This window comes from Dysidea avara, chromosome 2 (assembly GCF_963678975.1).
Source record: "Dysidea avara chromosome 2, odDysAvar1.4, whole genome shotgun sequence".
NCBI classification, from domain to species: domain Eukaryota; kingdom Metazoa; phylum Porifera; class Demospongiae; order Dictyoceratida; family Dysideidae; genus Dysidea; species Dysidea avara.
Genome location: NC_089273.1, coordinates 26,356,836 through 26,364,419, shown reverse-complemented (window position 1 = coordinate 26,364,419; position 7,584 = coordinate 26,356,836).

The window sequence follows — 7,584 nt, the reverse complement described above, 5'->3', positions numbered from 1 at the left end:
CTACATGTACCAGATGGTACAAGCGACATCTTGGTATGTTCTTTGCATCTGTTTATACGCTGTTTGGTTGTTACAGTGTATGTGCAACCATCTCCAGCACAAATCTTCACTCCAGTACAGTATGACCTATTTGCTACAAGAGTGATTTCTTCACCGTCTAGGCAAACAGATATCTCAGCTATTGTTGACTGTGTGCGCAAAAACTGAATGTTGTCTAGCAGGTAGTGTGGATTCTTCACGGTTGCATGCAAATCATAGCAATTATTGAAGTGCATGCATAAATCTACATCACGGACAGAAATTCCAAAAAAATTTTGAATATTGATGTCTTCTTCAAGCCATTTACCCTCTAAGGCAGCCACAATACGGGGCTTCAATTGCACACCACAACTTTGAATAGACTTACTGCTGCATTTCCGATGTGCCTCTCCAACAATTGCACCTATAATATGGCTGTGAGGGTCTACTGACATTATAGTTTTGGGTTGCTCAAAAATGCCTCACCATCACTCTGCAATTTGTATCTCCTGTGAACTTCATAATGACTGTCAAAAGGCCTGAAAAAAAGTCATATCAAGGTAGCCTGTGTGGACAGCAACATAAATAATTTTGTACCAAGTCACTTGTGACATCACAATGCCATCCATTGATTTTCCGCATCGCCAGCAGGATTTGTCATCATTTACCATTGCACAAAGTACATCGAATGTCTTCACATACTTTTCATTGCACCCAAGTAAAACTGCTGTCAAAAGAGTTTTTGTGACACCATCAAGACCTGAATTGCACAAGTCTCTTATTGCACCTAACAATACAACAAGGTGGTCTTTGATATCACAGCTTACTTGACAAATCTCTTCATAATTCTCACATACCAAACATAATGGACTATTGTTTACAATACAAGTAGTAGTGTTTATGCTGCTTGCACCGCTAAAAAAGGTGGTAAGTGCCTGCATTAAGCACTTTCCATGATAAACAGCATAAATAAAGCGCCAACCCTGTGAATAATTAAAAAGCATCTCCATCTTCTTTTGTGTACTATGATCATCTTGGTCAGGCCCTAACATGGACCGTGACCACAATCCTAAACATTTGTCATCTACATACTCATTAAACATCAGCAATCCATTAGCTATTGAATCTGGTGACCTACCTGCATGACCAATCTCTTGAAGAAAGACCCCTAAGTTTCGGGGACAACCAAATCAAATTATTTGGTTGATGTTTGGATTGTCAACCCCAAGTTCATAAGCTTCAGTAGCAACTAGGACTGATATACTACCTTGAAACAATTTGGGATCTAAATTCTATTTTTCATCTATTTTCATGTCACCCATGTACTTACCAGCCTTGATACCATCATTTTGCAGAATATCTACAACCTCATCTACATCCTTCACAAAATCAAGATAACACATGCTAGAGTGGCCTTCCAACAACTTCTCAACTTTGCCAACTGCCATGCCCCACATGGATATTGATGAATTACTTGTGCTTGGCATAACATTTTCATCATCTTCATCCTCTTCATCGCTCTCTGCGAACACACGCCTTTTACAACATTTGTATCGCTGTATGTGTAACTTAACATTTCGTCTATTATCTCTATTTGCTAACACCACGCACCTCCCACTGTGTAAAAACCTTCTGTACATTGTCACTGCTTAGTGTAGCAGACATTGCAACTATTGGGCATTGCAGTTTTCTCAGATGATTCATGGAATCAAAGGCTGGACGGTAAGATGATGAACGATCAAAAAGTTTGTGGGCTTCATCAATAGCAACCATACTTAAAATATCTTTCTTTTCCAATAAAGCGGAGAATTGGCCTACAGTTTCACCATATATAGTGGCCAGATGATTCGTGCCAAACAAATATTCTGGTGTACAAAATGCTATAGCTGGTAAGTCTGTGCTTTTAAATACCCTCCGAAAATTTGCAAATTTTCTACTACTGCCAGCAGGACTTCCTAAAGCAATTGCATCTATTCCTTTCTTTTGCAATGAGTCTACTTGATTTGTAATGATTGCAACTGCAGGTTCTATTACTAAAGCTACCTTTCCTGGAAACATCAAACCTGGTATTACAAAACAAAGTGACTTACCAGATCCAGTAGGTTGGACTACTATCACATCACTTTCTTGGCTTACAGCTCTAATGCAATCCTACTGAAACTCTTTTAGTTCTTTTATTTGAAGCATTGACTTGATGCCTTCAATGTCCATAGCTTCCTGACTAGATCCTGTTTGTGAAGGTACTTCCTCATCTTCGTTGCTTGGTTGGTAGACATAATCATCGTCACGTATAACAGTACTCTGGATTTGATGACTACTGATGGTGGGGCCTTGATTTGCATTACCTGCAATACCAAAAGATTGGTTGCTGATTGACTCATTAGCAGATTCACTTTCCACTGGGTCACCATCTATCTGATATATGCCAAGAAACAATTCTTCTTCAACCTCTGCACAACTGCTTACTGGAATGGGTGTACTATTGTGTTGTGATATGGACTCATGATCGCAGTCTGAATACAAATCTTTTACAACATTACATGCCATGGGACGTAATGCAAAATTAGACTGCCAGCAATTTCCAATAATTTTAGCCATGGGCATTGGAGTACATTTTGGTATTGCAGGATGATAACCATGCTTAACATTGCTTATTAAATGCATTGTAACATGTATCCATGCTGGTTTGCAACAATATACCTCAAAGAAAAGAATTCCAAATGAGTAAATATCTGAATATTTTGTTGGGCTTGGTGGCAAACCTTCTTCGAAACAAAGCTCTGGAGCTGTGTACCCAGGTGTCATAAGTTGTTTAAAAGATAAAGATGCTGATGATCTTGATGAAGAAGACAGGGAAGTGCACTGCACATAGTCAGTTAATTTAAACAAGAACTCTCCTTCAGCGTTTCCATGCATTAACACGTTGTTTGGTTTAAGGTTACTATGGATCACATTGTTTGCATGCAGATAACTCAAGCCACTAACTGCATCTATTAAAGCCGTCACTCTAAGCTCAGCGGGTAACCCATCTCCCATGTGGTTCAGTAGATCAGCTAATGAATGCATGGTAAATTCACCAATACTTTTTTCACACAATTCAATGACGATTTGACCAGCCTTTACACATAGTCCCTAAATCCTAGCCACATTTTCATGGCTAGGATTGAATAACCTTTCATAACTTTCAATGAGAGTTGACGATAATCTTGGATGGTAGGATTTTAATTGCTTTACAGCCACAGCTTCACCGTTATAATACCCACAGTAAACTCTACTGGACGTACCATCACCAATCTCAGAATCAGGCTCGGTTGAGATTTCAACACGCCCATCTAATTTATATTCGCTCACCCATTCTGCCAAACTAGATCATTTTAGTAGCTTCCAGGAGGAAAGGTCGAACTGTCGTCGTCGTTTCACACCTGTCGTACAATCTCCAGGTTTCTGTGATACTTCAGATAGCCTCGAACTCGCTATAGCAATCACAAACATTAATTAACCCGTTTCTATTACACAACTCACACTGAGAGTCAGACGAACGAGACATGATAGAGCAAACCAACAACATTCAGTCCAACCAGGTGTACATGTCAACACGTTTCATTTCGCGCTCGTTCGCGCGTTATTTGATGATGTCACGTCACAGTGGCTTGATTGCAGTCATGTGATTTAGTGTTGCTGCTGGGAAAACTCAGGGAGAAAACTTTCCGTTAAGGAGATTGCCATTCTGTAAGGATACCTGCTACAGATCATGGCTAAATTAAGAATGCTGTAGCACTGCTAGAATACCAGCAGCACTGTATAGTTTTGCCAAGAACTTCAGCCTTCGCAGGACTACCAGCCCGGACAACAGCACTGGCGACTAAACGATTTCCACTTGCAGGTATAACTGCTTCATATACGTTTTACTCTTAACATTGGCACTTCGCCAGGACTTCTGCTATAAGCATTTGTTGTAAGTAAAAGAAATCTTTCTATTTGGAATTCCTGCGAAGTTTGTTTCCTTTAGTATAAGTAGCGATTTCCAACCAACCAATTTTTCACACATATTTTTGCTACTTAAATTATACACCTTCAATAAACGTTTCACAAGCTGCCATTCCAGTAAATGGTAGCCAATGCTTCGTGCTTTCTAATGCACTTCACTGGATTAGAATCCATGAGGTATTTATTGAAATACAGCAAATCAAAGTTTGAGAAATAAAAATCCCCATAGGGAGCCCATACAAATAATTTCGTACGTAATTCTAATTGGAAGAATGTGGCACCTGTGATTAGAGATTTCCAACTAAATTTAAAAATTAACATTCCATACATTCATTGGTATGACCAATATTGTGCTATTTTTCAGAGTCATTTTAATGCAAACCCCACCTCAATCAGTGGTTCTTATCAAAAGATATAAGGAAAAGACGTTGACAGTGTGATGATTCTTGTGTACAGCATTTCAATGCTTTTTATGTATATTGCATGACACCAAACACAATATTCAAAGTGTCATAAATCTAGATAGAAAAATAATAATGACATGAAATTTTCACCACATATCTATTTTATAGAGAACAGCACATGAGCTAGGTAAAACCTCTCAAGAGTGACCACTTCTTTGTATACTGACCACTCAGAATATACATGAATAAAACAAATGATTCATAAAGAAAACTGTGTGTAATGTGTAACACTAAGTATACACAGGTACCTAATGCATTTTCAGAGATAACTAACTAGAAAAATCAATAATATCATGTAACATGGTAATTAATGGCATTAAAAGTCTCAATTAATACATACTTCGGAAACATGACATTCAGATAACAAGATGTAAGACCAACATTATATTAAAAATAGATTTTTTTGGACACTGTTCAGCTTTATTTGTCACATTGTAAGCACTAATGATAATAATTATTATGTAACACAATGACATCACTATACTACAAAGAGAAATTATGAATAGTTTCTGACCAAAATTACAATCACTGAAGCTGCTATAAAATGGATCAAAACAGCAGAAAATACACCAGAATATAACAACAGGTAAATGTGAAGCCATGTAAGGTTGGTATCACATGCCAGTCTCCACTGTTGAAAAGATTATGCTCAACCTTGAAACTTATTTGCAATTCCGCGCAAGACAACAAACTGCTCACCTTCAAACTATACTTGCATCGATGCAGGGGGATGCTTTGAAGCCCAGGGTGATTGTAATGCTGAATTCTGAACAGTGCTAGATGGCGATTTGTCTTTAAAAGGGCCATATTTTCGTCGTAATCCAACATCAATCGTCCTCCAATCAAAAAAACACATAGCAAAATCGAAATCAGCGTATACGGTTTACCCAGGAACACTTTCTTCGTCCTCATCAGCCACAGATTCACGCGGAAACACTAGGAAACTTTGGCTATCACCGGTGCCGCATTCTTCCAATTAGAATTACGTACGCAATTATTTGTATGGGCTCCCTATGGGGATTTTTATTTCTCATACTTTGATTTGCTATATTTCAATAATTACCACATGGATTTTAATCCAGTAAAGTGCATTACGAAGTACGAAGCATTGGCTACCATTAACTGGAACGGCAGCTTGTGAAATGTTTATTAAAGGTGTATAATTTAAGTAGCAAAAATATGGGTGAAAAATTGGTAGGTTGGAAATCGCTACTGTGATAGCCGAAGTTTCCGAGTGCTTCCGCATGAATCTGCTGCTGATGAGGACGAAGAAAGTGGTTCTGGAAAAACCATATATGCTGACTTCGATTTTGCCATGTGTTTTTTTTATTGGAGGACGATTTATGTTGGATTACAATGGAAATATGGCCCTTTTAAGGTAAATCGCCATCTAGCACTGCTCAGAATTCAGCATTACAATCACCCTGGACTTCAAGGCATCCCCCTGCATCGATGCAAGTATGGTTTGAAGGTGAGCAGTTGTTGTCTTGTGCGGAATTGCAAAATAAGGTTCAAGGTTGAGCATAATCTTTTCAAAGGTGGAGACTGGCATGTGATACCAACCTTACATGGCTTCACACTCACCTGTTGTTATATTCTGGTGTATTTACTGCTGTTTTGGTCCATTTTATAGCAGCTTCAGTGATTGTAATTTTGATCAGAAACTATTTATAATTTCTCTTTGTAGTATAGTGATGTTATTGTGTTATATAATAATTATCATCCTTAGTGCCTACAATGTGACACTGAGCAGTGTCCAAACAAATCTATTTTAAAAATCATGTTGCTCTCACATTGTGTTATCTGATTGTCATGTTTCCGAAGTATGTGTTAATTGTGACTTGGGATGCCAGTACTTGCCATTTATAAAATATTACTGATTTTTCTATTTAGTTATCCTTGAAAATGCATTAGGTACCTGTGTGTACTTAGTAATACACAATTTCACACAGTTTTATTTGTGAATCACTTGCTTTATTCATGTAATATTCTGAGTTGTCAGTCTACAAAGAAGTGGTCACTTTTGAAAGGTTTTACTTAGTTCATATGCTGCTCTTCATAAAATAGATATGTAGTGAAAATTTCATGTCGTTATTGGACACTTTGAATATTGTGTTTGGTGCCATGCAATATACATAAAAAGCATTGAAAACACTGTACACAAAAATCATCACACTGGCAACTTCTTTTCCTTATATCTTTTGATAGGAACCACTGATTGATGTGGGGTTTGTACTAAAATGACCCTGAAAACTGCAAAATATTTGTCATACCAATGAATATATGGAATGCTAATTATTTAATTAGTTGGAAATCTCTAGTATAAGAGAACCCATTCAAAACAGCTAATAGCTGTAAAAAGTGCGCGTCCAAGTAAAGCAGAGTTAACTGCGACAAAAAGTAATGATATCATAATGGGGCCATGTACGAGGTGTGCAAGTTGTAAAATTCATATTAGCTAATCAGATAATACAATGTTATTGTTAAAGTGTTAATGAGAACTATGTGCTGCTAGTTTATAAGTGTGTGAGCATCTTCATAAATGCCACACAAATTTAATTCTCAATAATGCTATGTGTATAGATTCTCCAATAGCAATAAATAGTTTGAGTTTGGCCGCCTTTCCTGTATACGGCAATGCTATGAACAAAGGAAAGGTGGCCAAACTCAAACTATTTATTGCTATCAGAGAATCTATACGCATTGCATTATTTAGAATTAAATTTGTGTGGCATTTATGAAGATGCTCACACACTTATAAACTAGCAGTACATAGTTATCATTAACACTTTAACAATAACATTGTATTATCTGATTAGCTAATATGAATTTTACAACTTGCACACCTCGTACATGGCCGCATTATGATATCATTACTTTTTGTCGCAGTTAACTCTGCTTACTTGGACGCGCACTTTTTTACAGCTATAAGCTGTTTTTGTATGGGATTTCAATATTTTTTGTTAGAATAAGCAATGCACTGTTGATAACAGTAGGTGAGTTTCCATGGTTTTAACAGAAACCCAAGATTACAGTGACAGAATATTAAAATATAACTGTAATTTTAGTGGCCAAGGCCACCCACATGGGGGGTATTTTCCCCCTTCCCCAGCCC